General features: G+C 40.5%; 62 non-coding genes across 62 annotated transcripts in view; all 62 read left to right on the top strand.

Annotated features, from left to right (window-relative positions):
* trnaq-cug overlaps positions 1-28 on the top strand; it is a 72-nt gene extending 44 nt beyond the window's left edge. Inside the window, exon 1 of the tRNA in view lies at positions 1-28. This exon is cut by the window's left edge and continues 44 nt beyond it. This is a non-coding gene — a tRNA (tRNA-Gln).
* Positions 29-496: 468 nt separating this feature from the next.
* Positions 497-568, top strand: trnaq-cug. Its single transcript has one exon. It is a non-coding gene; the product is annotated as a tRNA-Gln (tRNA).
* A 452-nt stretch (positions 569-1,020) lies between these two features.
* On the top strand, positions 1,021-1,092 carry trnaq-uug. The gene has a single exon. It is a non-coding gene; the product is annotated as a tRNA-Gln (tRNA).
* A 115-nt stretch (positions 1,093-1,207) lies between these two features.
* Positions 1,208-1,279, top strand: trnaq-cug. Its single transcript has one exon. It is a non-coding gene; the product is annotated as a tRNA-Gln (tRNA).
* Positions 1,280-1,745: 466 nt separating this feature from the next.
* trnaq-uug lies at positions 1,746-1,817 on the top strand. Its single transcript has one exon. It is a non-coding gene; the product is annotated as a tRNA-Gln (tRNA).
* A 115-nt stretch (positions 1,818-1,932) lies between these two features.
* Positions 1,933-2,004, top strand: trnaq-cug. Its single transcript has one exon. It is a non-coding gene; the product is annotated as a tRNA-Gln (tRNA).
* A 466-nt stretch (positions 2,005-2,470) lies between these two features.
* On the top strand, positions 2,471-2,542 carry trnaq-uug. Its single transcript has one exon. It is a non-coding gene; the product is annotated as a tRNA-Gln (tRNA).
* Positions 2,543-2,657: 115 nt separating this feature from the next.
* Positions 2,658-2,729, top strand: trnaq-cug. Its single transcript has one exon. It is a non-coding gene; the product is annotated as a tRNA-Gln (tRNA).
* A 3,028-nt stretch (positions 2,730-5,757) lies between these two features.
* Positions 5,758-5,829, top strand: trnaq-uug. The gene has a single exon. It is a non-coding gene; the product is annotated as a tRNA-Gln (tRNA).
* A 114-nt stretch (positions 5,830-5,943) lies between these two features.
* On the top strand, positions 5,944-6,015 carry trnaq-cug. The gene has a single exon. It is a non-coding gene; the product is annotated as a tRNA-Gln (tRNA).
* Positions 6,016-6,481: 466 nt separating this feature from the next.
* On the top strand, positions 6,482-6,553 carry trnaq-uug. Its single transcript has one exon. It is a non-coding gene; the product is annotated as a tRNA-Gln (tRNA).
* A 342-nt stretch (positions 6,554-6,895) lies between these two features.
* On the top strand, positions 6,896-6,967 carry trnaq-uug. The gene has a single exon. It is a non-coding gene; the product is annotated as a tRNA-Gln (tRNA).
* Positions 6,968-7,433: 466 nt separating this feature from the next.
* Positions 7,434-7,505, top strand: trnaq-uug. The gene has a single exon. It is a non-coding gene; the product is annotated as a tRNA-Gln (tRNA).
* A 466-nt stretch (positions 7,506-7,971) lies between these two features.
* On the top strand, positions 7,972-8,043 carry trnaq-uug. The gene has a single exon. It is a non-coding gene; the product is annotated as a tRNA-Gln (tRNA).
* Positions 8,044-8,158: 115 nt separating this feature from the next.
* trnaq-cug lies at positions 8,159-8,230 on the top strand. Its single transcript has one exon. It is a non-coding gene; the product is annotated as a tRNA-Gln (tRNA).
* Positions 8,231-8,697: 467 nt separating this feature from the next.
* Positions 8,698-8,769, top strand: trnaq-uug. The gene has a single exon. It is a non-coding gene; the product is annotated as a tRNA-Gln (tRNA).
* Positions 8,770-8,884: 115 nt separating this feature from the next.
* trnaq-cug lies at positions 8,885-8,956 on the top strand. The gene has a single exon. It is a non-coding gene; the product is annotated as a tRNA-Gln (tRNA).
* A 469-nt stretch (positions 8,957-9,425) lies between these two features.
* Positions 9,426-9,497, top strand: trnaq-uug. The gene has a single exon. It is a non-coding gene; the product is annotated as a tRNA-Gln (tRNA).
* A 115-nt stretch (positions 9,498-9,612) lies between these two features.
* On the top strand, positions 9,613-9,684 carry trnaq-cug. The gene has a single exon. It is a non-coding gene; the product is annotated as a tRNA-Gln (tRNA).
* A 467-nt stretch (positions 9,685-10,151) lies between these two features.
* trnaq-uug lies at positions 10,152-10,223 on the top strand. Its single transcript has one exon. It is a non-coding gene; the product is annotated as a tRNA-Gln (tRNA).
* Positions 10,224-10,338: 115 nt separating this feature from the next.
* Positions 10,339-10,410, top strand: trnaq-cug. The gene has a single exon. It is a non-coding gene; the product is annotated as a tRNA-Gln (tRNA).
* Positions 10,411-10,877: 467 nt separating this feature from the next.
* On the top strand, positions 10,878-10,949 carry trnaq-uug. The gene has a single exon. It is a non-coding gene; the product is annotated as a tRNA-Gln (tRNA).
* A 115-nt stretch (positions 10,950-11,064) lies between these two features.
* On the top strand, positions 11,065-11,136 carry trnaq-cug. Its single transcript has one exon. It is a non-coding gene; the product is annotated as a tRNA-Gln (tRNA).
* Positions 11,137-11,605: 469 nt separating this feature from the next.
* trnaq-uug lies at positions 11,606-11,677 on the top strand. Its single transcript has one exon. It is a non-coding gene; the product is annotated as a tRNA-Gln (tRNA).
* Positions 11,678-11,792: 115 nt separating this feature from the next.
* trnaq-cug lies at positions 11,793-11,864 on the top strand. Its single transcript has one exon. It is a non-coding gene; the product is annotated as a tRNA-Gln (tRNA).
* Positions 11,865-12,331: 467 nt separating this feature from the next.
* Positions 12,332-12,403, top strand: trnaq-uug. The gene has a single exon. It is a non-coding gene; the product is annotated as a tRNA-Gln (tRNA).
* Positions 12,404-12,519: 116 nt separating this feature from the next.
* Positions 12,520-12,591, top strand: trnaq-cug. The gene has a single exon. It is a non-coding gene; the product is annotated as a tRNA-Gln (tRNA).
* A 467-nt stretch (positions 12,592-13,058) lies between these two features.
* trnaq-uug lies at positions 13,059-13,130 on the top strand. The gene has a single exon. It is a non-coding gene; the product is annotated as a tRNA-Gln (tRNA).
* A 115-nt stretch (positions 13,131-13,245) lies between these two features.
* On the top strand, positions 13,246-13,317 carry trnaq-cug. Its single transcript has one exon. It is a non-coding gene; the product is annotated as a tRNA-Gln (tRNA).
* A 468-nt stretch (positions 13,318-13,785) lies between these two features.
* trnaq-uug lies at positions 13,786-13,857 on the top strand. The gene has a single exon. It is a non-coding gene; the product is annotated as a tRNA-Gln (tRNA).
* Positions 13,858-13,972: 115 nt separating this feature from the next.
* Positions 13,973-14,044, top strand: trnaq-cug. Its single transcript has one exon. It is a non-coding gene; the product is annotated as a tRNA-Gln (tRNA).
* A 466-nt stretch (positions 14,045-14,510) lies between these two features.
* trnaq-uug lies at positions 14,511-14,582 on the top strand. The gene has a single exon. It is a non-coding gene; the product is annotated as a tRNA-Gln (tRNA).
* A 115-nt stretch (positions 14,583-14,697) lies between these two features.
* trnaq-cug lies at positions 14,698-14,769 on the top strand. Its single transcript has one exon. It is a non-coding gene; the product is annotated as a tRNA-Gln (tRNA).
* Positions 14,770-15,236: 467 nt separating this feature from the next.
* trnaq-uug lies at positions 15,237-15,308 on the top strand. The gene has a single exon. It is a non-coding gene; the product is annotated as a tRNA-Gln (tRNA).
* Positions 15,309-15,423: 115 nt separating this feature from the next.
* On the top strand, positions 15,424-15,495 carry trnaq-cug. Its single transcript has one exon. It is a non-coding gene; the product is annotated as a tRNA-Gln (tRNA).
* A 467-nt stretch (positions 15,496-15,962) lies between these two features.
* trnaq-uug lies at positions 15,963-16,034 on the top strand. The gene has a single exon. It is a non-coding gene; the product is annotated as a tRNA-Gln (tRNA).
* A 114-nt stretch (positions 16,035-16,148) lies between these two features.
* Positions 16,149-16,220, top strand: trnaq-cug. The gene has a single exon. It is a non-coding gene; the product is annotated as a tRNA-Gln (tRNA).
* Positions 16,221-16,623: 403 nt separating this feature from the next.
* Positions 16,624-16,695, top strand: trnaq-uug. The gene has a single exon. It is a non-coding gene; the product is annotated as a tRNA-Gln (tRNA).
* Positions 16,696-16,810: 115 nt separating this feature from the next.
* trnaq-cug lies at positions 16,811-16,882 on the top strand. The gene has a single exon. It is a non-coding gene; the product is annotated as a tRNA-Gln (tRNA).
* Positions 16,883-17,349: 467 nt separating this feature from the next.
* On the top strand, positions 17,350-17,421 carry trnaq-uug. The gene has a single exon. It is a non-coding gene; the product is annotated as a tRNA-Gln (tRNA).
* Positions 17,422-17,535: 114 nt separating this feature from the next.
* trnaq-cug lies at positions 17,536-17,607 on the top strand. Its single transcript has one exon. It is a non-coding gene; the product is annotated as a tRNA-Gln (tRNA).
* Positions 17,608-18,402: 795 nt separating this feature from the next.
* trnaq-uug lies at positions 18,403-18,474 on the top strand. The gene has a single exon. It is a non-coding gene; the product is annotated as a tRNA-Gln (tRNA).
* A 115-nt stretch (positions 18,475-18,589) lies between these two features.
* On the top strand, positions 18,590-18,661 carry trnaq-cug. The gene has a single exon. It is a non-coding gene; the product is annotated as a tRNA-Gln (tRNA).
* Positions 18,662-19,129: 468 nt separating this feature from the next.
* Positions 19,130-19,201, top strand: trnaq-uug. The gene has a single exon. It is a non-coding gene; the product is annotated as a tRNA-Gln (tRNA).
* A 115-nt stretch (positions 19,202-19,316) lies between these two features.
* On the top strand, positions 19,317-19,388 carry trnaq-cug. The gene has a single exon. It is a non-coding gene; the product is annotated as a tRNA-Gln (tRNA).
* A 469-nt stretch (positions 19,389-19,857) lies between these two features.
* Positions 19,858-19,929, top strand: trnaq-uug. Its single transcript has one exon. It is a non-coding gene; the product is annotated as a tRNA-Gln (tRNA).
* Positions 19,930-20,028: 99 nt separating this feature from the next.
* Positions 20,029-20,100, top strand: trnaq-cug. Its single transcript has one exon. It is a non-coding gene; the product is annotated as a tRNA-Gln (tRNA).
* Positions 20,101-20,898: 798 nt separating this feature from the next.
* On the top strand, positions 20,899-20,970 carry trnaq-uug. The gene has a single exon. It is a non-coding gene; the product is annotated as a tRNA-Gln (tRNA).
* Positions 20,971-21,085: 115 nt separating this feature from the next.
* trnaq-cug lies at positions 21,086-21,157 on the top strand. The gene has a single exon. It is a non-coding gene; the product is annotated as a tRNA-Gln (tRNA).
* Positions 21,158-21,625: 468 nt separating this feature from the next.
* On the top strand, positions 21,626-21,697 carry trnaq-uug. Its single transcript has one exon. It is a non-coding gene; the product is annotated as a tRNA-Gln (tRNA).
* Positions 21,698-21,812: 115 nt separating this feature from the next.
* trnaq-cug lies at positions 21,813-21,884 on the top strand. Its single transcript has one exon. It is a non-coding gene; the product is annotated as a tRNA-Gln (tRNA).
* Positions 21,885-22,352: 468 nt separating this feature from the next.
* Positions 22,353-22,424, top strand: trnaq-uug. The gene has a single exon. It is a non-coding gene; the product is annotated as a tRNA-Gln (tRNA).
* A 115-nt stretch (positions 22,425-22,539) lies between these two features.
* On the top strand, positions 22,540-22,611 carry trnaq-cug. Its single transcript has one exon. It is a non-coding gene; the product is annotated as a tRNA-Gln (tRNA).
* A 467-nt stretch (positions 22,612-23,078) lies between these two features.
* trnaq-uug lies at positions 23,079-23,150 on the top strand. Its single transcript has one exon. It is a non-coding gene; the product is annotated as a tRNA-Gln (tRNA).
* A 115-nt stretch (positions 23,151-23,265) lies between these two features.
* On the top strand, positions 23,266-23,337 carry trnaq-cug. Its single transcript has one exon. It is a non-coding gene; the product is annotated as a tRNA-Gln (tRNA).
* Positions 23,338-23,804: 467 nt separating this feature from the next.
* On the top strand, positions 23,805-23,876 carry trnaq-uug. The gene has a single exon. It is a non-coding gene; the product is annotated as a tRNA-Gln (tRNA).
* A 115-nt stretch (positions 23,877-23,991) lies between these two features.
* trnaq-cug lies at positions 23,992-24,063 on the top strand. The gene has a single exon. It is a non-coding gene; the product is annotated as a tRNA-Gln (tRNA).
* Positions 24,064-24,861: 798 nt separating this feature from the next.
* trnaq-uug lies at positions 24,862-24,933 on the top strand. The gene has a single exon. It is a non-coding gene; the product is annotated as a tRNA-Gln (tRNA).
* Positions 24,934-25,048: 115 nt separating this feature from the next.
* trnaq-cug lies at positions 25,049-25,120 on the top strand. Its single transcript has one exon. It is a non-coding gene; the product is annotated as a tRNA-Gln (tRNA).
* Positions 25,121-25,588: 468 nt separating this feature from the next.
* Positions 25,589-25,660, top strand: trnaq-uug. Its single transcript has one exon. It is a non-coding gene; the product is annotated as a tRNA-Gln (tRNA).
* Positions 25,661-25,775: 115 nt separating this feature from the next.
* On the top strand, positions 25,776-25,847 carry trnaq-cug. The gene has a single exon. It is a non-coding gene; the product is annotated as a tRNA-Gln (tRNA).
* Positions 25,848-26,315: 468 nt separating this feature from the next.
* Positions 26,316-26,387, top strand: trnaq-uug. Its single transcript has one exon. It is a non-coding gene; the product is annotated as a tRNA-Gln (tRNA).
* Positions 26,388-26,392: the final 5 nt, after the last annotated feature.

Here is a 26,392-nt window from a genome sequence, read left to right as displayed (position 1 = left end):
GATCCGAGTTCAAATCTCGGTAGGACTTACCTAGATTTTGCAGTGACACACTCCTCCCTTGTCAACTTTAAAATAGTTGTGCGTGAAAGAAACAAGTGGGTGGGAGTCGATAAGCACTCTTGTTACGCACAAATGGCTAGCCTACAGTAAATGCATACTATGAGTGCCTGGTAGTTGATACCGTTTCTGGCCAGACAATATTTTATCTGTTTTTCCGGTGAACCAAGGACAGTAAAATCTGAACCCGTCACAGAGTATTGAGTACAGGGTTCTATGCTGTAAAGGATATCACTCAGGACTCTGAATCCTACAATCCAAGTTTAAATCTTGGACGATCCTACCATGTCAATTAATTTGCCTCGTGGAACTAGAATATAGCTGTCCAAATATTGTTGTCAGTTGAAAGTATTTGCAACACGTGAAGGAACGACAGTCCGCTGTTGCTAATTAAACGCAGAATTATTTTTTTTTCAATTTCCATGTTGATTTAGAATATGGTTCTATGGTGTAATGGTTAGCACTCAGGACTCTGAATCCTGCGATCCGAGTTCAAATCTCGGTAGGACCTTCCTTGATTTTGCAGTGACACACTCCTCCCCTGTCAACTTTAAAATAGTTGTGTGTGAAAGAAACAAATGGGTGGGAGTCGATAAGCACTCTTGTTACGCACGAATGGCTAGCCTACGGTAAATGCCTGGTAGTTGATACCGTTTCTGGCCAGACAATATTTTATCTGTTTTTCCGGTGAACCAAGGACAGTAAAATCTGAACCCGTCACAGAGTATTGAGTACAGGGTTCTATGCTGTAAAGGATATCACTCAGGACTCTGAATCCTGCGATCCGAGTTTAAATCTTGGACGATCCTACCATGTCAATTAATTTGCCTCGTGGAACTAGAATATAGCTGTCCAAATATTGTTGTCAGTTGAAAGTATTTGCAACACGTGAAGGAACGACAGTCCACTGTTGCTAATTAAACACAGATTTTTTTTTTCAATTTCCATGTGGATTTAGAATATGGTTTTATGGTGTAATGGTTAGCACTCTGGACTTTGAATCCAGTGATCCGAGTTCAAATCTCGGTAGAACCTTCCTATTTTTTGTGCTGAATTATTCACATGGCCAACCAATATTCTCATAATCTGCTGTTTATCCGGTGTACAAATGACATGAAAATCGGAAGTCTACAATAATTACTCTATATAGGGTTCTATGGTGTAATGGTTAGCACTCAGGACTCTGAATCCTGAGATCCGAGTTCAAATCTCAGTAGTACCTACCTTGATTTTGCAGTGACACACTCCTCCCTTGTCAACTTTAAAATAGTTGTGCGTGAAAGAAACAAGTGGGTGGGAGTCGATAAGCACTCTTGTTACGCACAAATGGCTAGCCTACGGTACATGCATACCATGAGTGCCTGGTAGTTGATACCGTTTCTGGTCAGACAATATTATATCTGTTTTTCCGGTGAACCAAGGACAGTAAAATCTGAACCTGTCACAGAGTATTGAGTACAGGGTTCTATGCTGTAAAGGTTATCACTCAGGACTCTGAATCCTACAATCCGAGTTTAAATCTTGGACGATCCTACCATGTCAATTAATTTGCCTGGTGGAACTCGAATATAGCTGTCCAAATATTGTTGTCAGTTGAAAGTATTTGCAACACGTGAAGGAACGACAGTCCACTGTTGCTAATTAAACACAGATTTTTTTTTTTCAATTTCCATGTGGATTTAGAATATGGTTCTATGGTGTAATGGTTAGCACTCTGGACTTTGAATCCAGTGATCCGAGTTCAAATCTCGGTAGAACCTTCCTATTTTTTGTGCTGAATTATTCACATGGCCAACCAATAATCTCATAATCTGCTGTTTATCCGGTGTACAAATGACATGAAAATCGGAAGTCTACAATAATTACTCTGTATAGGGTTCTATGGTGTAATGGTTAGCACTCAGGACTCTGAATCCTGCGATCCGAGTTCAAATCTCGGTAGGACCTACCTTGATTTTGCAGTGACACACTCCTCCCTTGTCAACTTTAAAATAGTTGTGCGTGAAAGAAACAAGTGGGTGGGAGTCGATAAGCACTCTTGTTACGCACAAATGGCTAGCCTACGGTAAATGCATACTATGAGTGCCTGGTAGTTGATACCGTTTCTGGTCAGACAATATTTTATCTGTTTTTCCGGTGAACCAAGGACAGTAAAATCTGAACCCGTCACAGAGTATTGAGTACAGGGTTCTATGCTGTAAAGGTTATCACTCAGGACTCTGAATCCTACAATCCGAGTTTAAATCTTGGACGATCCTACCATGTCAATTAATTTGCCTGGTGGAACTCGAATATAGCTGTCCAAATATTGTTGTCAGTTGAAAGTATTTGCAACACGTGAAGGAACGACGGTCCACTGTTGCTAATTAAACACAGATTTTTTTTTTTCAATTTCCATGTGGATTTAGAATATGGTTCTATGGTGTAATGGTTAGCACTCTGGACTTTGAATCCAGTGATCCGAGTTCAAATCTCGGTAGTACCTTCCTATTTTTTGTGCTGAATTATTCACATGGCCAACCAATAATCTCATAATCTGCTGTTTATCCGGTGTACAAATGACATGAAAATCGGAAGTCTACAATAATTACTCTGTATAGGGTTCTATGGTGTAATGGTTAGCACTCAGGACTCTGAATCCTGCGATCTGAGTTCAAATCTCGGTAGGACCTACCTTGATTTTGCAGTGACACACTCCTCCCTTGTCAACTTTAAAATAGTTGTGCGTGAAAGAAACAAGTGGGTGGGAGTCGATAAGCACTCTTGTTACGCACAAATGGCTAGCCTACGGTAAATGCATACTATGAGTGCCTGGTAGTTGATACCGTTTCTGGTCAGACAATATTTTATCTGTTTTTCCGGTGAACCAAGGACAGTAAAATCTGAACCCGTCACAGAGTATTGAGTACAGGGTTCTATGCTGTAAAGCACATATGTCAGAGTCAAGGCCCGCGGGCCACATCCGGCCCGCAAGAAGGTTTTTTACGGCCCCTGGGATGATCTTGATTTATTATTAGAACCGGCCCGCAGCAAGCCGGCAGCCCGCAGATCTTTTACACGCACCAATACTACATTTCCCACAATGCAAAGGTGACGCACCGAGCAGTAGGCTGCTTCATTTCAATATTTATTGGCACAGCAGTCGTCAGCATCACAGTAAAATTAACTTTCAGATACCCATCAAAAATGGCAAAACGGAAGGTGGATACTGAGAACCGGGGGTTTCAAACAAGGTGGGAGTCGGAGTATATGTTCACGAAGGTAGCTGGAAAACCTGTGTGTCTTCTGTGTGGAGAAAGTGTGGCGGTACTGAAAGAGTATAATCTGAGACGACATTATGAAACGAAACACGCGGACACACACGCGGACGCAACTGTCAAGGCCAGTTTTATTTTGGCAGAAGAGATCGCTAAATCAGCCCGGCCATTTACGGAGGGGGATTTCATCAAAAACTGCATGATTAAAGTTTGTGACGAAGTTTGCCCAGAAAAAAGGCAACTCTTTTTAAATGTGAGTCTGAGCAGAAACACCATTGCCGAGAGAGTAGACCAGTTGTCCATCAATCTAAAAGAGCAGCTTGTGAAAAAGGGAAAAGATTTTATTGCATATTCCTTGGCTGTGGATGAGAGCACCGACATTTCTGACATTGCCCAGTTGTCAATTTTCATCCGCGGAGTGGACTCCAACCTAAGCGTGACAGAGGAGTTTTTGGCTTTACGTCCTATGCATGGCACAACTACGGGGCATGATTTGTATGAAGAGGTGTCAAGATGTGTAAATGAGATGGAGCTGCCTTGGGAAAAACTCGTGGGTTTGACAACCGACGGAGCACCTGCGATGTGTGGACACAGGAGCGGACTGGTGGCGAAGATACGGGAAAAGATGCAAGAGGAAAACGCGACAGGTGAGCTGACAGCTTATCATTGTATCATACACCAGGAAGCGTTGTGCGGTAAAGCCTTGAAAATGGAGCATGTAATGAGCATCATCACGCGCACAGTTAACTTTATCAGAGCCAAAGGTTTGAATCACCGCCAGTTCAAGGCATTTCTGACGGAGTTAGAAACGGAGCATGGTGATTTGCCTTATCACACAGAGGTGCGATGGCTAAGCCAGGGAAAGGTGCTTCAAAGATGTTTCGAGCTTCGTGAGGAGATTTGTCTGTTCTTGGACAGCAAAGGGAAAGACACAACACAACTCCGAGACGAAATGTTTCTGTGTGAAATGGCTTTTCTGTGTGACATTACGAGTCATCTGAATGCAATAAACTTGCAGCTGCAGGGTCGGGATCGTGTCATCTCTGATATGTACAGTACAGTGAAGGCATTTAAAACCAAACTGACTCTGTGGGAGACGCAGATGCGGAAAGAAAATTTGAGCCACTTTCCCAGCTGCCAGACCATGAAAGAGAAGCTCTCTACCAGTGCGTTCCCGAGCACACAGTTGGCTGATAAAATAGGTATGCTTGCCGCTGACTTTCGACGCCGATTTGCTGACTTTGAAGCACAAAAAAGCAGGTTGGAACTGCTCGGTAACCCATTTGCTGTTGACGTGGAAAGCTCACCACCAAACCTCCAAATGGAGTTGATTGACCTCCAATGCAATGATGCACTGAGGGCAAAATATGCGGCAGTGGGTGCTGCGGAGTTCGCCCGTTTCCTCCCCGGCACAATGCCCCAGCTGCGCATCCAGGCTGCTCAAACGTTGTCTATGTTTGGCAGCACATACCTGTGTGAACAACTGTTTTCTTTGATGAACCTGAACAAAACATCACACAGAAGTCGACTTACTGCTGAACACCTCCACTCAATTCTGAGGATTTCTTCAGCTCAGAGCCTTACCCCGAACATTGATGAACTTGTGGAAAAGATGGGACACCACCAAGTATCACCCTCAACCTCAAACAAGTGAACATTACTGTGCAATCACATATTTAGAGTTTTTACTCAGTTCAAGTTTAAAAGTTAAAATGTAATATTTGTTTTCACTGCATGTTACTTCTCCTTAAACAAAGTGTTGTTTTTGATTAATAGATTTTTGCACTTTATTTTTTTGTATTTCAATCCAATTATATTTTAAAAATATTTCAGTTGAGTGGATGATAGAAAATTGCTATTATTGTTTTTTCTTTGAAGTAAATTTAGCCCACTTTTGCTAAAATAGAAAATATAGTCTACTGATGGTGCCTTGAATGCCGGTTTCTTTCATTTAATGTTCATGTTATGGGGATATTTATATAAAGGAAATTTGTCTTTTGTGTCTGTTGAAAATTAAAGATTACTGACAGAGCCATAAGAAAATATTGCTTTATTTATCTGATCATATTGTAATATATTTGTTAGGTTTTCAGTAGGTTCAATTAGGTTCACTAGACTATATGCGTCATTTAAAAATTTTTCAATGAACATTCGAACAGTCCGGCCCTCGTCTTGTAGCTGATTTTTTTATTTGGCCCTCCGTCCATTTGACTTTGACACCCCTGCTGTAAAGGATATCACTCAGGACTCTGAATCCTACAATCCGAGTTTAAATCTTGGACGATCCTACCATGTCAATTAATTTGCCTGGTGGAACTCGAATATAGCTGTCCAAATATTGTTGTCAGTTGAAAGTATTTGCAACACGTGAAGGAACGACAGTCCACTGTTGCTAATTAAACACAGATTTTTTTTTTTCAATTTCCATGTGGATTTAGAATATGGTTCTATGGTGTAATGGTTAGCACTCTGGACTTTGAATCCAGTGATCCGAGTTCAAATCTCGGTAGAACCTTCCTATTTTTTGTGCTGAATTATTCACATGGCCAACCAATAATCTCATAATCTGCTGTTTATCCGGTGTACAAATGACATGAAAATCGGAAGTCTACAATAATTACTTGTATAGGGTTCTATGGTGTAATGGTTAGCACTCAGGACTCTGAATCCTGTGATCCGAGTTCAAATCTCGGTAGGACCTACCTTGATTTTGCAGTGACACACTCCTCCCTTGTCAACTTTAAAATAGTTGTGCGTGAAAGAAACAAGTGGGTGGGAGTCGATAAGCACTCTTGTTACGCACGAATGGCTAGCCTACGGTAAATACATACTATGAGTGCCTGGTAGTTGATACCGTTTCTGGTCAGACAATATTTGATCTGTTTTTCCGGTGAACCAAGGACAGTAAAATCTGAACCCGTCACAGAGTATTGAGTACAGGGTTCTATGCTGTAAAGGTTATCACTCAGGACTCTGAATCCTACAATCCGAGTTTAAATCTTGGACGATCCTACCATGTCAATTAATTTGCCTCGTGGAACTAGAATATAGCTGTCCAAATATTGTTGTCAGTTGAAATTATTTGCAACACGTGAAGGAACGACAGTCCACTGTTGCTAATTAAACACAGATTTTTTTTTTTCAATTTCCATGTGGATTTAGAATATGGTTCTATGGTGTAATGGTTAGCACTCTGGACTTTGAATCCAATGATCCGAGTTCAAATCTCGGTAGAACCTTCCTATTTTTTGTGCTGAATTATTCACATGGCCAACCAATAATCTCATAATCTGCTGTTTATCCGGTGTACAAATGACATGAAAATCGGAAGTCTACAATAATTACTCTGTATAGGGTTCTATGGTGTAATGGTTAGCACTCAGGACTCTGAATCCTGCGATCCGAGTTCAAATCTTGGACGATCCTACCATGTCAATTAATTTGCCTCGTGGAACTAGAATATAGCTGTCCAAATATTGTTGTCAGTTGAAAGTATTTGCAACACGTGAAGGAACGACAGTCCACTGTTGCTAATTAAACACAGATTTTTTTTTTTCAATTTCCATGTGGATTTAGAATATGATTCTATGGTGTAATGGTTAGCACTCTGGACTTTGAATCCAGTGATCCGAGTTCAAATCTCGGTAGGACCTACCTTGATTTTGCAGTGACACACTCCTCCCTTGTCAACTTTAAAATAGTTGTGCGTGAAAGAAACAAGTGGGTGGGTGTCGATAAGCACTCTTGTTACGCACAAATGGCTAGCCTACGGTAAATGCATACTATGAGTGCCTGGTAGTTGATACCGTTTCTGGTCAGACAATATTTTATCTGTTTTTCCGGTGAACCAAGGACAGTAAAATCTGAACCCGTCACAGAGTATTGAGTACAGGGTTCTATGCTGTAAAGGTTATCACTCAGGACTCTGAATCCTACAATCCGAGTTTAAATCTTGGACGATCCTACCATGTCAATTAATTTGCCTGGTGGAACTCGAATATAGCTGTCCAAATATTGTTGTCAGTTGAAAGTATTTGCAACACGTGAAGGAACGACAGTCCACTGTTGCTAATTAAACACAGATTTTTTTTTTTCAATTTCCATGTGGATTTAGAATATGATTCTATGGTGTAATGGTTAGCACTCTGGACTTTGAATCCAGTGATCCGAGTTCAAATCTCGGTAGGACCTACCTTGATTTTGCAGTGACACACTCCTCCCTTGTCAACTTTAAAATAGTTGTGCGTGAAAGAAACAAGTGGGTGGGAGTCGATAAGCACTCTTGTTACGCACGAATGGCTAGCCTACGGTAAATACATACTATGAGTGCCTGGTAGTTGATACCGTTTCTGGTCAGACAATATTTGATCTGTTTTTCCGGTGAACCAAGGACAGTAAAATCTGAACCCGTCACAGAGTATTGAGTACAGGGTTCTATGCTGTAAAGGTTATCACTCAGGACTCTGAATCCTACAATCCGAGTTTAAATCTTGGACGATCCTACCATGTCAATTAATTTGCCTCGTGGAACTAGAATATAGCTGTCCAAATATTGTTGTCAGTTGAAAGTATTTGCAACACGTGAAGGAACGACAGTCCACTGTTGCTAATTAAACACAGATTTTTTTTTTTCAATTTCCATGTGGATTTAGAATATGGTTCTATGGTGTAATGGTTAGCACTCTGGACTTTGAATCCAATGATCCGAGTTCAAATCTCGGTAGAACCTTCCTATTTTTTGTGCTGAATTATTCACATGGCCAACCAATAATCTCATAATCTGCTGTTTATCCGGTGTACAAATGACATGAAAATCGGAAGTCTACAATAATTACTCTGTATAGGGTTCTATGGTGTAATGGTTAGCACTCAGGACTCTGAATCCTGCGATCCGAGTTCAAATCTCGGTAGGACCTACCTAGATTTTGCAGTGACACACTCCTCCCTTGTCAACTTTAAAATAGTTGTGCGTGAAAGAAACAAGTGGGTGGGAGTCGATAAGCACTCTTGTTACGCACGAATGGCTAGCCTACGGTAAATGCATACTATGAGTGCCTGGTAGTTGATACCGTTTCTGGCCAGACAATATTTGATCTGTTTTTCCGGTGAACCAAGGACAGTAAAATCTGAACCCGTCACAGAGTATTGAGTACAGGGTTCTATGCTGTAAAGGATATCACTCAGGACTCTGAATCCTACAATCCGAGTTTAAATCTTGGACGATCCTACCATGTCAATTAATTTGCCTCGTGGAACTAGAATATAGCTGTCCAAATATTGTTGTCAGTTGAAAGTATTTGCAACACGTGAAGGAACGACAGTCCACTGTTGCTAATTAAACACAGATTTTTTTTTTTTCAATTTCCATGTGGATTTAGAATATGGTTCTATGGTGTAATGGTTAGCACTCTGGACTTTGAATCCAGTGATCCGAGTTCAAATCTCGGTAGAACCTTCCTATTTTTTGTGCTGAATTATTCACATGGCCAAACAATAATCTCATAATCTGCTGTTTATCCGGTGTACAAATGACATGAAAATCGGAAGTCTACAGTAATTACTCTGTATAGGGTTCTATGGTGTAATGGTTAGCACTCAGGACTCTGAATCCTGCGATCCGAGTTCAAATCTCGGTAGGACCTACCTTGATTTTGCAGTGACACACTCCTCCCTTGTCAACTTTAAAATAGTTGTGCGTGAAAGAAACAAGTGGGTGGGAGTCGATAAGCACTCTTGTTACGCACGAATGGCTAGCCTACGGTAAATGCATACTATGAGTGCCTGGTAGTTGATACCGTTTCTGGCCAGACAATATTTGATCTGTTTTTCCGGTGAACCAAGGACAGTAAAATCTGAACCCGTCACAGAGTATTGAGTACAGGGTTCTATGCTGTAAAGGATATCACTCAGGACTCTGAATCCTACAATCCGAGTTTAAATCTTGGACGATCCTACCATGTCAATTAATTTGCCTCGTGGAACTAGAATATAGCTGTCCAAATATTGTTGTCAGTTGAAAGTATTTGCAACACGTGAAGGAACGACAGTCCACTGTTGCTAATTAAACACAGATTTTTTTTTTTTTTCAATTTCCATGTGGATTTAGAATATGGTTCTATGGTGTAATGGTTAGCACTCTGGACTTTGAATCCAGTGATCCGAGTTCAAATCTCGGTAGAACCTTCCTATTTTTTGTGCTGAATTATTCACATGGCCAAACAATAATCTCATAATCTGCTGTTTATCCGGTGTACAAATGACAGGAAAATCGGAAGTCTACAATAATTACTCTGTATAGGGTTCTATGGTGTAATGATTAGCACTCAGGACTCTGAATCCTGCGATCCGAGTTCAAATCTCGGTAGGACCTACCTTGATTTTGCAGTGACACACTCCTCCCTTGTCAACTTTAAAATAGTTGTGCGTGAAAGAAACAAGTGGGTGGGAGTCGATAAGCACTCTTGTTACGCACGAATGGCTAGCCTACGGTAAATGCATACTATGAGTGCCTGGTAGTTGATACCGTTTCTGGCCAGACAATATTTGATCTGTTTTTCCGGTGAACCAAGGACAGTAAAATCTGAACCCGTCACAGAGTATTGAGTACAGGGTTCTATGCTGTAAAGGATATCACTCAGGACTCTGAATCCTACAATCCGAGTTTAAATCTTGGACGATCCTACCATGTCAATTAATTTGCCTCGTGGAACTAGAATATAGCTGTCCAAATATTGTTGTCAGTTGAAAGTATTTGCAACACGTGAAGGAACGACAGTCCACTGTTGCTAATTAAACACAGATTTTTTTTTTTTCAATTTCCATGTGGATTTAGAATATGGTTCTATGGTGTAATGGTTAGCACTCTGGACTTTGAATCCAGTGATCCGAGTTCAAATCTCGGTAGAACCTTCCTATTTTTTGTGCTGAATTATTCACATGGCCAAACAATAATCTCATAATCTGCTGTTTATCCGGTGTACAAATGACAGGAAAATCGGAAGTCTACAATAATTACTCTGTATAGGGTTCTATGGTGTAATGGTTAGCACTCAGGACTCTGAATCCTGCGATCCGAGTTCAAATCTCGGTAGGACCTACCTTGATTTTGCAGTGACACACTCCTCCCTTGTCAACTTTAAAATAGTTGTGCGTGAAAGAAACAAGTGGGTGGGAGTCGATAAGCACTCTTGTTACGCACGAATGGCTAGCCTACGGTAAATGCATACTATGAGTGCCTGGTAGTTGATACCGTTTCTGGCCAGACAATATTTGATCTGTTTTTCCGGTGAACCAAGGACAGTAAAATCTGAACCCGTCACAGAGTATTGAGTACAGGGTTCTATGCTGTAAAGGATATCACTCAGGACTCTGAATCCTACAATCCGAGTTTAAATCTTGGACGATCCTACCATGTCAATTAATTTGCCTCGTGGAACTAGAATATAGCTGTCCAAATATTGTTGTCAGTTGAAAGTATTTGCAACACGTGAAGGAACGACAGTCCACTGTTGCTAATTAAACACAGATTTTTTTTTTTTCAATTTCCATGTGGATTTAGAATATGGTTCTATGGTGTAATGGTTAGCACTCTGGACTTTGAATCCAGTGATCCGAGTTCAAATCTCGGTAGAACCTTCCTATTTTTTGTGCTGAATTATTCACATGGCCAAACAATAATCTCATAATCTGCTGTTTATCCGGTGTACAAATGACATGAAAATCGGAAGTCTACAGTAATTACTCTGTATAGGGTTCTATGGTGTAATGGTTAGCACTCAGGACTCTGAATCCTGCGATCCGAGTTCAAATCTCGGTAGGACCTACCTTGATTTTGCAGTGACACACTCCTCCCTTGTCAACTTTAAAATAGTTGTGCGTGAAAGAAACAAGTGGGTGGGAGTCGATAAGCACTCTTGTTACGCACAAATGGCTAGCCTACGGTAAATGCATACTATGAGTGCCTGGTAGTTGATACCGTTTCTGGCCAGACAATATTTGATCTGTTTTTCCGGTGAACCAAGGACAGTAAAATCTGAACCCGTCACAGAGTATTGAGTACAGGGTTCTATGCTGTAAAGGATATCACTCAGGACTCTGAATCCTACAATCCGAGTTTAAATCTTGGACGATCCTACCATGTCAATTAATTTGCCTCGTGGAACTAGAATATAGCTGTCCAAATATTGTTGTCAGTTGAAAGTATTTGCAACACGTGAAGGAACGACAGTCCACTGTTGCTAATTAAACACAGATTTTTTTTTTTTTTCAATTTCCATGTGGATTTAGAATATGGTTCTATGGTGTAATGGTTAGCACTCTGGACTTTGAATCCAGTGATCCGAGTTCAAATCTCGGTAGAACCTTCCTATTTTTTGTGCTGAATTATTCACATGGCCAAACAATAATCTCATAATCTGCTGTTTATCCGGTGTACAAATGACATGAAAATCGGAAGTCTACAGTAATTACTCTGTATAGGGTTCTATGGTGTAATGGTTAGCACTCAGGACTCTGAATCCTGCGATCCGAGTTCAAATCTCGGTAGGACCTACCTTGATTTTGCAGTGACACACTCCTCCCTTGTCAACTTTAAAATAGTTGTGCGTGAAAGAAACAAGTGGGTGGGAGTCGATAAGCACTCTTGTTACGCACGAATGGCTAGCCTACGGTAAATGCATACTATGAGTGCCTGGTAGTTGATACCGTTTCTGGCCAGACAATATTTGATCTGTTTTTCCGGTGAACCAAGGACAGTAAAATTTGAACCCGTCACAGAGTATTGAGTACAGGGTTCTATGCTGTAAAGGATATCACTCAGGACTCTGAATCCTACAATCCGAGTTTAAATCTTGGACGATCCTACCATGTCAATTAATTTGCCTCGTGGAACTAGAATATAGCTGTCCAAATATTGTTGTCAGTTGAAAGTATTTGCAACACGTGAAGGAACGACAGTCCACTGTTGCTAATTAAACACAGATTTTTTTTTTTTCAATTTCCATGTGGATTTAGAATATGGTTCTATGGTGTAATGGTTAGCACTCTGGACTTTGAATCCAGTGATCCGAGTTCAAATCTCGGTAGAACCTTCCTATTTTTTTGTGCTGAATTATTCACATGGCCAAACAATAATCTCATAATCTGCTGTTTATCCGGTGTACAAATGACAGGAAAATCGGAAGTCTACAGTAATTACTCTGTATAGGGTTCTATGGTGTAATGGTTAGCACTCAGGACTCTGAATCCTGCGATCTGAGTTCAAATCTCGGTAGGACCTACCTTGATTTTGCAGTGACACACTCCTCCCTTGTCAACTTTAAAATAGTTGTGTGTGAAAGAAACAAGTGGGTGGGAGTCGATAAGCACTCTTGTTACGCACGAATGGCTAGCCTACGGTAAATGCATACTATGAGTGCCTGGTAGTTGATACCGTTTCTGGCCAGACAATATTTGATCTGTTTTTCCGGTGAACCAAGGACAGTAAAATCTGAACCCGTCACAGAGTATTGAGTACAGGGTTCTATGCTGTAAAGGTTATCACTCAGGACTCTGAATCCTACAATCCGAGTTTAAATCTTGGACGATCCTACCATGTCAATTAATTTGCCTCGTGGAACTAGAATATAGCTGTCCAAATATTGTTGTCAGTTGAAAGTATTTGCAACACGTGAAGGAACGACAGTCCACTGTTGCTAATTAAACACAGATTTTTTTTTTTTCAATTTCCATGTGGATTTAGAATATGGTTCTATGGTGTAATGGTTAGCACTCTGGACTTTGAATCCAGTGATCCGAGTTCAAATCTCGGTAGAACCTTCCTATTTTTTGTGCTGAATTATTCACATGGCCATACAATAATCTCATAATCTGCTGTTTATCCGGTGTACAAATGACAGGAAAATCGGAAGTCTACAATAATTACTCTGTATAGGGTTCTATGGTGTAATGGTTAGCACTCAGGACTCTGAATCCTGCGATCCGAGTTCAAATCTCGGTAGGACCTACCTTGATTTTGCAGTGACACACTCCTCCCTTGTCAACTTTAAAATAGTTGTGTGTGAAAGAAACAAGTGGGTGGGAGTCGATAAGCACTCTTGTTACGCACGAATGGCTAGCCTACGGTAAATGCATACTATGAGTGCCTGGTAGTTGATACCGTTTCTGGCCAGACAATATTTGATCTGTTTTTCCGGTGAACCAAGGACAGTAAAATCTGAACCCGTCACAGAGTATTGAGTACAGGGTTCTATGCTGTAAAGGTTATCACTCAGGACTCTGAATCCTACAATCCGAGTTTAAATCTTGGACGATCCTACCATGTCAATTAATTTGCCTCGTGGAACTAGAATATAGCTGTCCAAATATTGTTGTCAGTTGAAAGTATTTGCAACACGTGAAGGAACGACAGTCCACTGTTGCTAATTAAACACAGATTTTTTTTTTTTTCAATTTCCATGTGGATTTAGAATATGGTTCTATGGTGTAATGGTTAGCACTCTGGACTTTGAATCCAGTGATCCGAGTTCAAATCTCGGTAGAACCTTCCTATTTTTTGTGCTGAATTATTCACATGGCCATACAATAATCTCATAATCTGCTGTTTATCCGGTGTACAAATGACAGGAAAATCGGAAGTCTACAATAATTACTCTGTATAGGGTTCTATGGTGTAATGGTTAGCACTCAGGACTCTGAATCCTGCGATCCGAGTTCAAATCTCGGTAGGACCTACCTTGATTTTGCAGTGACACACTCCTCCCTTGTCAACTTTAAAATAGTTGTGTGTGAAAGAAACAAGTGGGTGGGAGTCGATAAGCACTCTTGTTACGCACGAATGGCTAGCCTACGGTAAATGCATACTATGAGTGCCTGGTAGTTGATACCGTTTCTGGCCAGACAATATTTGATCTGTTTTTCCGGTGAACCAAGGACAGTAAAATCTGAACCCGTCACAGAGTATTGAGTACAGGGTTCTATGCTGTAAAGGATATCACTCAGGACTCTGAATCCTACAATCCAAGTTTAAATCTTGGACGATCCTACCATGTCAATTAATTTGCCTCGTGGAACTAGAATATAGCTGTCCAAATATTGTTGTCAGTTGAAAGTATTTGCAACACGTGAAGGAACGACAGTCCACTGTTGCTAATCAAACACAGATTTTTTTTTTTCAATTTCCATGTGGATTTAGAATATGGTTCTATGGTGTAATGGTTAGCACTCTGGACTTTGAATCCAGTGATCCGAGTTCAAATCTCGGTAGAACCTTCCTATTTTTTGTGCTAAATTATTCACATGGCCAAACAATAATCTCATAATCTGCTGTTTATCCGGTGTACAAATGACAGGAAAATCGGAAGTCTACAGTAATTACTCTGTATAGGGTTCTATGGTGTAATGGTTAGCACTCAGGACTCTGAATCCTGCGATCCGAGTTCAAATCTCGGTAGGACCTACCTTGATTTTGCAGTGACACACTCCTCCCTTGTCAACTTTAAAATAGTTGTGTGTGAAAGAAACAAGTGGGTGGGAGTCGATAAGCACTCTTGTTACGCACGAATGGCTAGCCTACGGTAAATGCATACTATGAGTGCCTGGTAGTTGATACCGTTTCTGGCCAGACAATATTTGATCTGTTTTTCCGGTGAACCAAGGACAGTAAAATCTGAACCCGTCACAGAGTATTGAGTACAGGGTTCTATGCTGTAAAGGTTATCACTCAGGACTCTGAATCCTACAATCCGAGTTTAAATCTTGGACGATCCTACCATGTCAATTAATTTGCCTCGTGGAACTAGAATATAGCTGTCCAAATATTGTTGTCAGTTGAAAGTATTTGCAACACGTGAAGGAACGACAGTCCACTGTTGCTAATTAAACACAGATTTTTTTTTTTTCAATTTCCATGTGGATTTAGAATATGGTTCTATGGTGTAATGGTTAGCACTCTGGACTTTGAATCCAGTGATCCGAGTTCAAATCTCGGTAGAACCTTCCTATTTTTTGTGCTGAATTATTCACATGGCCAAACAATAATCTCATAATCTGCTGTTTATCCGGTGTACAAATGACAGGAAAATCGGAAGTCTACAATAATTACTCTGTATAGGGTTCTATGGTGTAATGGTTAGCACTCAGGACTCTGAATCCTGTGATCCGAGTTCAAATCTCGGTAGGACCTACCTTGATTTTGCAGTGACACACTCCTCCCTTGTCAACTTTAAAATAGTTGTGTGTGAAAGAAACAAGTGGGTGGGAGTCGATAAGCACTCTTGTCACGCACGAATGGCTAGCCTACGGTAAATGCATACTATGAGTGCCTGGTAATTGATACCGTTTCTGGCCAGACAATATTTGATCTGTTTTTCCGGTGAACCAAGGACAGTAAAATCTGAACCCGTCACAGAGTATTGAGTTCAGGGTTCTATGCTGTAAAGGATATCACTCAGGACTCTGAATCCTACAATCCGAGTTTAAATCTTGGACGATCCTACCATGTCAATTAATTTGCCTCGTGGAACTAGAATATAGCTGTCCAAATATTGTTGTCAGTTGAAAGTATTTGCAACACGTGAAGGAACGACAGTCCACTGTTGCTAATTAAACACAGATTTTTTTTTTTTCAATTTCCATGTGGATTTAGAATATGGTTCTATGGTGTAATGGTTAGCACTCTGGACTTTGAATCCAGTGATCCGAGTTCAAATCTCGGTAGAACCTTCCTATTTTTTGTGCTGATTTTTTCACATGGCCAACCAATAATCTCATAATCTGCTGTTTATCCGGTGTACAAATGACATGAAAATCGGAAGTCTACAATAATTACTTGTATAGGGTTCTATGGTGTAATGGTTAGCACTCAGGACTCTGAATCCTGTGATTCGAGTTCAAATCTTGGTAGGACCTACCTTGATTTTGCAGTGACACACTCCTCCCTTGTCAACTTTAAAATAGTTGTGCGTGAAAGAAACAAGTGGGTGGGAGTCGATAAGCACTCTTGTTACGCACGAATGGCTAGCCTACGGTAAATGCATCTGAACCCGTCACAGAGTCTGAACCCGTCACAGAGTATTGAGTACAGGGTTCTATGCTGTAAAGGTTATCACTCAGGACTCTGAATCCTACAATCCGAGTTTAAATCTTGGACGATCCTACCATGTCAATTAATTTGCCTCGTGGAACTAGAATATAGCTGTCCAAATATTGTTGTCAGTTGAAAGTATTTGCAACACGTGAAGGAACGACAGTCCACTGTTGCTAATTAAACACAGATTTTTTTTTTTTCAATTTCCATGTGGATTTAGAATATGGTTCTATGGTGTAATGGTTAGCACTCTGGACTTTGAATCCAGTGATCCGAGTTCAAATCTCGGTAGAACCTTCCTATTTTTTGTGCTGAATTATTCACATGGCCAAACAATAATCTCATAATCTGCTGTTTATCCGGTGTACAAATGACAGGAAAATCGGAAGTCTACAATAATTACTCTGTATAGGGTTCTATGGTGTAATGGTTAGCACTCAGGACTCTGAATCCTGTGATCCGAGTTCAAATCTCGGTAGGACCTACCTTGATTTTGCAGTGACACACTCCTCCCTTGTCAACTTTAAAATAGTTGTGTGTGAAAGAAACAAGTGGGTGGGAGTCGATAAGCACTCTTGTCACGCACGAATGGCTAGCCTACGGTAAATGCATACTATGAGTGCCTGGTAATTGATACCGTTTCTGGCCAGACAATATTTGATCTGTTTTTCCGGTGAACCAAGGACAGTAAAATCTGAACCCGTCACAGAGTATTGAGTTCAGGGTTCTATGCTGTAAAGGATATCACTCAGGACTCTGAATCCTACAATCCGAGTTTAAATCTTGGACGATCCTACCATGTCAATTAATTTGCCTCGTGGAACTAGAATATAGCTGTCCAAATATTGTTGTCAGTTGAAAGTATTTGCAACACGTGAAGGAACGACAGTCCACTGTTGCTAATTAAACACAGATTTTTTTTTTTTCAATTTCCATGTGGATTTAGAATATGGTTCTATGGTGTAATGGTTAGCACTCTGGACTTTGAATCCAGTGATCCGAGTTCAAATCTCGGTAGAACCTTCCTATTTTTTGTGCTGATTTTTTCACATGGCCAACCAATAATCTCATAATCTGCTGTTTATCCGGTGTACAAATGACATGAAAATCGGAAGTCTACAATAATTACTTGTATAGGGTTCTATGGTGTAATGGTTAGCACTCAGGACTCTGAATCCTGTGATTCGAGTTCAAATCTTGGTAGGACCTACCTTGATTTTGCAGTGACACACTCCTCCCTTGTCAACTTTAAAATAGTTGTGCGTGAAAGAAACAAGTGGGTGGGAGTCGATAAGCACTCTTGTTACGCACGAATGGCTAGCCTACGGTAAATGCATACTATGAGTGCCTGGTAGTTGATACCGTTTCTGGCCAGACAATATTTGATCTGTTTTTCCGGTGAACCAAGGACAGTAAAATCTGAACCCGTCACAGAGTATTGAGTACAGGGTTCTATGCTGTAAAGGATATCACTCAGGACTCTGAATCCTACAATCCGAGTTTAAATCTTGGACGATCCTACCATGTCAATTAATTGCCTCCTTAATTACACTCCTCCCTTGTCAACTTTAAAATAGTTGTGCGTGAAAGAAACAAGTGGGTGGGAGTCGATAAGCACTCTTGTTACGCACAAATGGTTAGCCTACGGTAAATGCATACTATGAGTGCCTGGTAGTTGATACCGTTTCTGGCCAGACAATATTTGATCTGTTTTTCCGGTGAACCAAGGACAGTAAAATCTGAACCCGTCACAGAGTATTGAGTACAGGGTTCTATGCTGTAAAGGATATCACTCAGGACTCTGAATCCTACAATCCGAGTTTAAATCTTGAAATCTTGGACGATCCTACCATGTCAATTAATTGCCTCGTGGAACTAGAATATAGCTGTCCAAATATTGTTGTCAGTTGAAAGTATTTGCAACACGTGAAGGAACGACAGTCCGCTGTTGCTAATTAAACGCAGAATTATTTTTTTTTCAATTTCCATGTTGATTTAGAATATGGTTCTATGGTGTAATGGTTAGCACTCTGGACTTTGAATCCAGTGATCCGAGTTCAAATCTCGATAGAACCTTCCTATTTTTTGTGCTGAATTATTCACATGGCCAACCAATAATCTCATAATCTGCTGTTTATCCGGTGTACAAATGACATGAAAATCAGAAGTCTACAATAATTACTCTGTATAGGGTTCTATGGTGTAATGGTTAGCACTCAGGACTCTGAATCCTGCTATCCGAGTTCAAATCTCGGTAGGACCTACCTTTATTTTGCAGTGACACACTCCTCCCTTGTCAACTTTAAAATAGTTGTGCGTGAAAGAAACAAGTGGGTGGGAGTCGATAAGCACTCTTGTTACGCACGAATGGCTAGCCTACGGTAAATGCATACTATGAGTGCCTGGTAGTTGATACCGTTTCTGGCCAGACAATATTTTATCTGTTTTTCCGGTGAACCAAGGACAGTAAAATCTGAACCCGTCACAGAGTATTGAGTACAGGGTTCTATGCTGTAAAGGTTATCACTCAGGACTCTGAATCCTACAATCCGAGTTTAAATCTTGGGCGATCCTACCATGTCAATTAATTTGCCTCGTGGAACTAGAATATAGCTGTCCAAATATTGTTGTCAGTTGAAAGTATTTGCAACACGTGAAGGAACGACAGTCCGCTGTTGCTAATTAAACGCAGAATTATTTTTTTTTCAATTTCCATGTTGATTTAGAATATGGTTCTATGGTGTAATGGTTAGCACTCTGGACTTTGAATCCAGTGATCAGAGTTCAAATCTCGGTAGAACCTTCCTATTTTTTGTGCTGAATTATTCACATGGCCAACCAATAATCTCATAATCTGCTGTTTATCCGGTGTACAAATGACATGAAAATCGGAAGTCTACAATAATTACTCTGTATAGGGTTCTATGGTGTAATGGTTAGCACTCAGGACTCTGAATCCTGCGATCCGAGTTCAAATCTCGGTAGGACCTACCTTGATTTTGCAGTGACACACTCCTCCCTTGTCAACTTTAAAATAGTTGTGCGTGAAAGAAACAAGTGGGTGGGAGTCGATAAGCACTCTTATTTACGCACGAATGGCTAACCTACGGTAAATGCATACTATGAGTGCCTGGTAGTTGATACCGTTTCTGGCCAGACAATATTTGATCTGTTTTTCCGGTGAACCAAGGACAGTAAAATCTGAACCCGTCAGAGAGTATTGAGTACAGGGTTCTATGCTGTAAAGGTTATCACTCAGGACTCTGAATCCGAAAATCCGAGTTTAAATCTTGGACGATCCTACCATGTCAATTAATTTGCCTCGTGGAACTCGAATATAGCTGTCCAAATATTGTTGTCAGTTGAAAGTATTTGCAACACGTGAAGGAACGACAGTCCGCTGTTGCTAATTAAACGCAGAATTATTTTTTTTTCAATTTCCATGTTGATTTAGAATATGGTTCTATGGTGTAATGTTTAGCACTCTGGACTTTGAATCCAGTGATCCGAGTTCAAATCTCGATAGAACCTTCCTATTTTTTGTGCTGAATTATTCACATGGCCAACCAATAATCTCATAATCTGCTGTTTATCCGGTGTACAAATGACATGAAAATCAGAAGTCTACAGGGTTCTATGGTGTAATGGTTAGCACTCAGTACTCTGAATTCTGCGATCCGAGTTCAAATCTCGGTAGGACCTACCTAGATTTTGCAGTGACACACTCCTCCCTTGTCAACTTTAAAATAGTTGTGCGTGAAAGAAACAAGTGGGTGGGAGTCGATAAGCACTCTTGTTACGCACGAATGGCTAGCCTACGGTAAATGCATACTATGAGTGCCTGGTAGTTGATACCGTCTCTGGCCAGACAATATTTTATCTGTTTTTCCGGTGAACCAAGGACAGTAAAATCTGAACCCGTCACAGAGTATTGAGTACAGGGTTCTATGCTGTAAAGGATATCACTCAGGACTCTGAATCCTACAATCCGAGTTTAAATCTTGGACGATCCTACCATGTCAATTAATTTGCCTCGTGGAACTAGAATATAGCTGTCCAAATATTTAAACTTTAAAATAGTTGTGCGTGAAAGAAACAAGTGTGTGGGAGTCGATAAGCACTCTTGTTACGCACGAATGGCTAGCCTACGGTAAATGCATACTATGAGTGCCTGGTAGTTGATACCGTTTCTGGCCAGACAATATTTGATCTGTTTTTCCGGTGAACCAAGGACAGTAGAATCTGAACCCGTCACAGAGTATTGAATACAGGGTTCTATGCTGTAAAGGATATCACTCAGGACTCTGAATCCTACAATCCGAGTTTAAATCTTGGACGATCCTACCATGTCAATTAATTTGCCTCGTGGAACTCGAATATAGCTGTCCAAATATTGTTGTCAGTTGAAAGTATTTGCAACACGTGAAGGAACGACAGTCCGCTGTTGCTAATTAAACGCAGAATTATTTTTTTTTCAATTTCCATGTTGATTTAGAATATGGTTCTATGGTGTAATGGTTAGCACTCTGGACTTTGAATCCAGTGATCCGAGTTCAAATCTCGGTAGAACCTTCCTATTTTTTGTGCTGAATTATTCACATGGCCAAACAATAATCTCATAATCTGCTGTTTATCCGGTGTACAAATGACATGAAAATCGGAAGTCTACAATAATTACTCTGTATAGGGTTCTATGGTGTAATGGTTAGCACTCAGGACTCTGAATCCTGCGATCCGAGTTCAAATCTCGGTAGGACCTACCTAGATTTTGCAGTGACACACTCCTCCCTTGTCAACTTTAAAATAGTTGTGCGTGAAAGAAACAAGTGGGTGGGAGTCGATAAGCACTCTTGTTACGCACAAATGGCTAGCCTACGGTAAATGCATACTATGAGTGCCTGGTAGTTGATACCGTTTCTGGTCAGACAATATTTTATCTGTTTTTCCGGTGAACCAAGGACAGTAAAATCTGAACCCGTCACAGAGTATTGAGTACAGGGTTCTATGCTGTAAAGGATATCACTCAGGACTCTGAATCCTACAATCCGAGTTTAAATCTTGGACGATCCTACCATGTCAATTAATTTGCCTCGTGGAACTCGAATATAGCTGTCCAAATATTGTTGTCAGTTGAAAGTATTTGCAACACGTGAAGGAACGACAGTCCGCTGTTGCTAATTAAACGCAGAATTATTTTTTTTTCAATTTCCATGTTGATTTAGAATATGGTTCTATGGTGTAATGGTTAGCACTCTGGACTTTGAATCCAGTGATCCGAGTTCAAATCTCGGTAGAACCTTCCTATTTTTTGTGCTGAATTATTCACATGGCCAACCAATAATCTCATAATCTGCTGTTTATCCGGTGTACAAATTACATGAAAATCAGAAGTCTACAATAATTACGCTGTATAGGGTTCTATGGTGTAATGGTTAGCACTCAGGACTCTGAATCCTGCGATCCGAGTTCAAATCTCGGTAGGACCTACCTTGATTTTGCAGTGACACACTCCTCCCTTGTCAACTTTAAAATAGTTGTGCGTGAAAGAAACAAGTGGGTGGGAGTCGATAAGCACTCTTGTTACGCACGAATGGCTAGCCTACAGTAAATGCATACTATGAGTGCCTGGTAGTTGATACCGTTTCTGGCCAGACAATATTTGATCTGTTTTTCCGGTGAACCAAGGACAGTAAAATCTGAACCCGTCACAGAGTATTGAATACAGGGTTCTATGCTGTAAAGGATATCACTCAGGACTCTGAATCCTACAATCCGAGTTTAAATCTTGGACGATCCTACCATGTCAATTAATTTGCCTCGTGGAACTAGAATATAGCTGTCCAAATATTGTTGTCAGTTGAAAGTATTTGCAACACGTGAAGGAACGACAGTCCGCTGTTGCTAATTAAACGCAGAATTATTTTTTTTTCAATTTCCATGTTGATTTAGAATATGGTTCTATGGTGTAATGGTTAGCACTCTGGACTTTGAATCCAGTGATCCGAGTTCAAATCTCGGTAGAACCTTCCTATTTTTTGTGCTGAATTATTCACATGGCCAAACAATAATCTCATAATCTGCTGTTTATCCGGTGTACAAATGACAGGAAAATCGGAAGTCTACAATAATTACTCTGTATATGGTTCTATGGTGTAATGGTTAGCACTCAGGACTCTGAATCCTGCGATCCGAGTTCAAATCTCGGTAGGACCTACCTTGATTTTGCAGTGACACACTCCTCCCTTGTCAACTTTAAAATAGTTGTGCGTGAAAGAAACAAGTGGGTGGGAGTCGATAAGCACTCTTGTTACGCACGAATGGCTAGCCTACAGTAAATGCATACTATGAGTGCCTGGTAGTTGATACCGTTTCTGGCCAGACAATATTTGATCTGTTTTTCCGGTGAACCAAGGACAGTAAAATCTGAACCCGTCACAGAGTATTGAGTACAGGGTTCTATGCTGTAAAGGATATCACTCAGGACTCTGAATCCTACAATCCGAGTTTAAATCTTGGACGATCCTACCATGTCAATTAATTTGCCTCGTGGAACTAGAATATAGCTGTCCAAATATTGTTGTCAGTTGAAAGTATTTGCAACACGTGAAGGAACGACAGTCCGCTGTTGCTAATTAAACACAGATTTTTTTTTTTTCAATTTCCATGTGGATTTAGAATATGGTTCTATGGTGTAATGGTTAGCACTCTGGACTTTGAATCCAGTGATCCAAGTTCAAATCTCGGTAGAACCTTCCTATTTTTTGTGCTGAATTATTCACATGGCCAAACAATAATCTCATAATCTGCTGTTTATCCGGTGTACAAATGACAGGAAAATCGGAAGTCTACAGTAATTACTCTGTATAGGGTTCTATGGTGTAATGGTTAGCACTCAGGACTCTGAATCCTGCGATCCGAGTTCAAATCTCGGTAGGACCTACCTTGATTTTGCAGTGACACACTCCTCCCTTGTCAACTTTAAAATAGTTGTGCGTGAAAGAAACAAGTGGGTGGGAGTCGATAAGCACTCTTGTTACGCACGAATGGCTAGCCTACAGTAAATGCATACTATGAGTGCCTGGTAGTTGATACCGTTTCTGGCCAGACAATATTTGATCTGTTTTTCCGGTGAACCAAGGACAGTAAAATCTGAACCCGTCACAGAGTATTGAGTACAGGGTTCTATGCTGTAAAGGATATCACTCAGGACTCTGAATCCTACAATCCGAGTTTAAATCTTGGACGATCCTACCATGTCAATTAATTTGCCTCGTGGAACTAGAATATAGCTGTCCAAATATTGTTGTCAGTTGAAAGTATTTGCAACACGTGAAGGAACGACAGTCCGCTGTTGCTAATTAAACACAGATTTTTTTTTTTTCAATTTCCATGTGGATTTAGAATATGGTTCTATGGTGTAATGGTTAGCACTCTGGACTTTGAATCCAGTGATCCGAGTTCAAATCTCGGTAGAACCTTCCTATTTTTTGTGCTGAATTATTCACATGGCCAAACAATAATCTCATAATCTGCTGTTTATCCGGTGTACAAATGACAGGAAAATCAGAAGTCTACAGTAATTACTCTGTATAGGGTTCTATGGTGTAATGGTTAGCACTCAGGACTCTGAATCCTGCGATCCGAGTTCAAATCTCGGTAGGACCTACCTAGATTTTGCAGTGACACACTCCTCCCTTGTCAACTTTAAAATAGTTGTGCGTGAAAGAAACAAGTGGGTGGGAGTCGATAAGCACTCTTGTTACGCACAAATGGCTAGCCAACGGTAAATGCATACTATGAGTGCCTGGTAGTTGATACCGTTTCTGGCCAGACAATATTTTATCTGTTTTTCCGGTGAACCAAGGACAGTAAAATCTGAACCCGTCACAGAGTATTGAGTACAGGGTTCTATGCTGTAAAGGATATCACTCAGGACTCTGAATCCTACAATCCGAGTTTAAATCTTGGACGATCCTACCATGTCAATTAATTTGCCTCGTGGAACTAGAATATAGCTGTCCAAATATTTAAACTTTAAAATAGTTGTGCGTGAAAGAAACAAGTGTGTGGGAGTCGATAAGCACTCTTGTTACGCACGAATGGCTAGCCTACGGTAAATGCATACTATGAGTGCCTGGTAGTTGATACCGTTTCTGGCCAGACAATATTTGATCTGTTTTTCCGGTGAACCAAGGACAGTAGAATCTGAACCCGTCACAGAGTATTGAATACAGGGTTCTATGCTGTAAAGGATATCACTCAGGACTCTGAATCCTACAATCCGAGTTTAAATCTTGGACGATCCTACCATGTCAATTAATTTGCCTCGTGGAACTCGAATATAGCTGTCCAAATATTGTTGTCAGTTGAAAGTATTTGCAACACGTGAAGGAACGACAGTCCGCTGTTGCTAATTAAACGCAGAATTATTTTTTTTTCAATTTCCATGTTGATTTAGAATATGGTTCTATGGTGTAATGGTTAGCACTCTGGACTTTGAATCCAGTGATCCGAGTTCAAATCTCGGTAGAACCTTCCTATTTTTTGTGCTGAATTATTCACATGGCCAAACAATAATCTCATAATCTGCTGTTTATCCGGTGTACAAATGACATGAAAATCGGAAGTCTACAATAATTACTCTGTATAGGGTTCTATGGTGTAATGGTTAGCACTCAGGACTCTGAATCCTGCGATCCGAGTTCAAATCTCGGTAGGACCTACCTAGATTTTGCAGTGACACACTCCTCCCTTGTCAACTTTAAAATAGTTGTGCGTGAAAGAAACAAGTGGGTGGGAGTCGATAAGCACTCTTGTTACGCACAAATGGCTAGCCTACGGTAAATGCATACTATGAGTGCCTGGTAGTTGATACCGTTTCTGGTCAGACAATATTTTATCTGTTTTTCCGGTGAACCAAGGACAGTAAAATCTGAACCCGTCACAGAGTATTGAGTACAGGGTTCTATGCTGTAAAGGATATCACTCAGGACTCTGAATCCTACAATCCGAGTTTAAATCTTGGACGATCCTACCATGTCAATTAATTTGCCTCGTGGAACTCGAATATAGCTGTCCAAATATTGTTGTCAGTTGAAAGTATTTGCAACACGTGAAGGAACGACAGTCCGCTGTTGCTAATTAAACGCAGAATTATTTTTTTTTCAATTTCCATGTTGATTTAGAATATGGTTCTATGGTGTAATGGTTAGCACTCTGGACTTTGAATCCAGTGATCCGAGTTCAAATCTCGGTAGAACCTTCCTATTTTTTGTGCTGAATTATTCACATGGCCAACCAATAATCTCATAATCTGCTGTTTATCCGGTGTACAAATTACATGAAAATCAGAAGTCTACAATAATTACGCTGTATAGGGTTCTATGGTGTAATGGTTAGCACTCAGGACTCTGAATCCTGCGATCCGAGTTCAAATCTCGGTAGGACCTACCTTGATTTTGCAGTGACACACTCCTCCCTTGTCAACTTTAAAATAGTTGTGCGTGAAAGAAACAAGTGGGTGGGAGTCGATAAGCACTCTTGTTACGCACGAATGGCTAGCCTACAGTAAATGCATACTATGAGTGCCTGGTAGTTGATACCGTTTCTGGCCAGACAATATTTGATCTGTTTTTCCGGTGAACCAAGGACAGTAAAATCTGAACCCGTCACAGAGTATTGAATACAGGGTTCTATGCTGTAAAGGATATCACTCAGGACTCTGAATCCTACAATCCGAGTTTAAATCTTGGACGATCCTACCATGTCAATTAATTTGCCTCGTGGAACTAGAATATAGCTGTCCAAATATTGTTGTCAGTTGAAAGTATTTGCAACACGTGAAGGAACGACAGTCCGCTGTTGCTAATTAAACGCAGAATTATTTTTTTTTCAATTTCCATGTTGATTTAGAATATGGTTCTATGGTGTAATGGTTAGCACTCTGGACTTTGAATCCAGTGATCCGAGTTCAAATCTCGGTAGAACCTTCCTA

Source organism: Oncorhynchus mykiss, chromosome 19, assembly GCF_013265735.2.
Source record: "Oncorhynchus mykiss isolate Arlee chromosome 19, USDA_OmykA_1.1, whole genome shotgun sequence".
NCBI classification, from domain to species: Eukaryota; Metazoa; Chordata; class Actinopteri; order Salmoniformes; family Salmonidae; genus Oncorhynchus; species Oncorhynchus mykiss.
The sequence above is the reverse complement of the archived record's forward strand: the minus strand, read 5'-3'. Positions and strand labels throughout refer to the sequence as shown.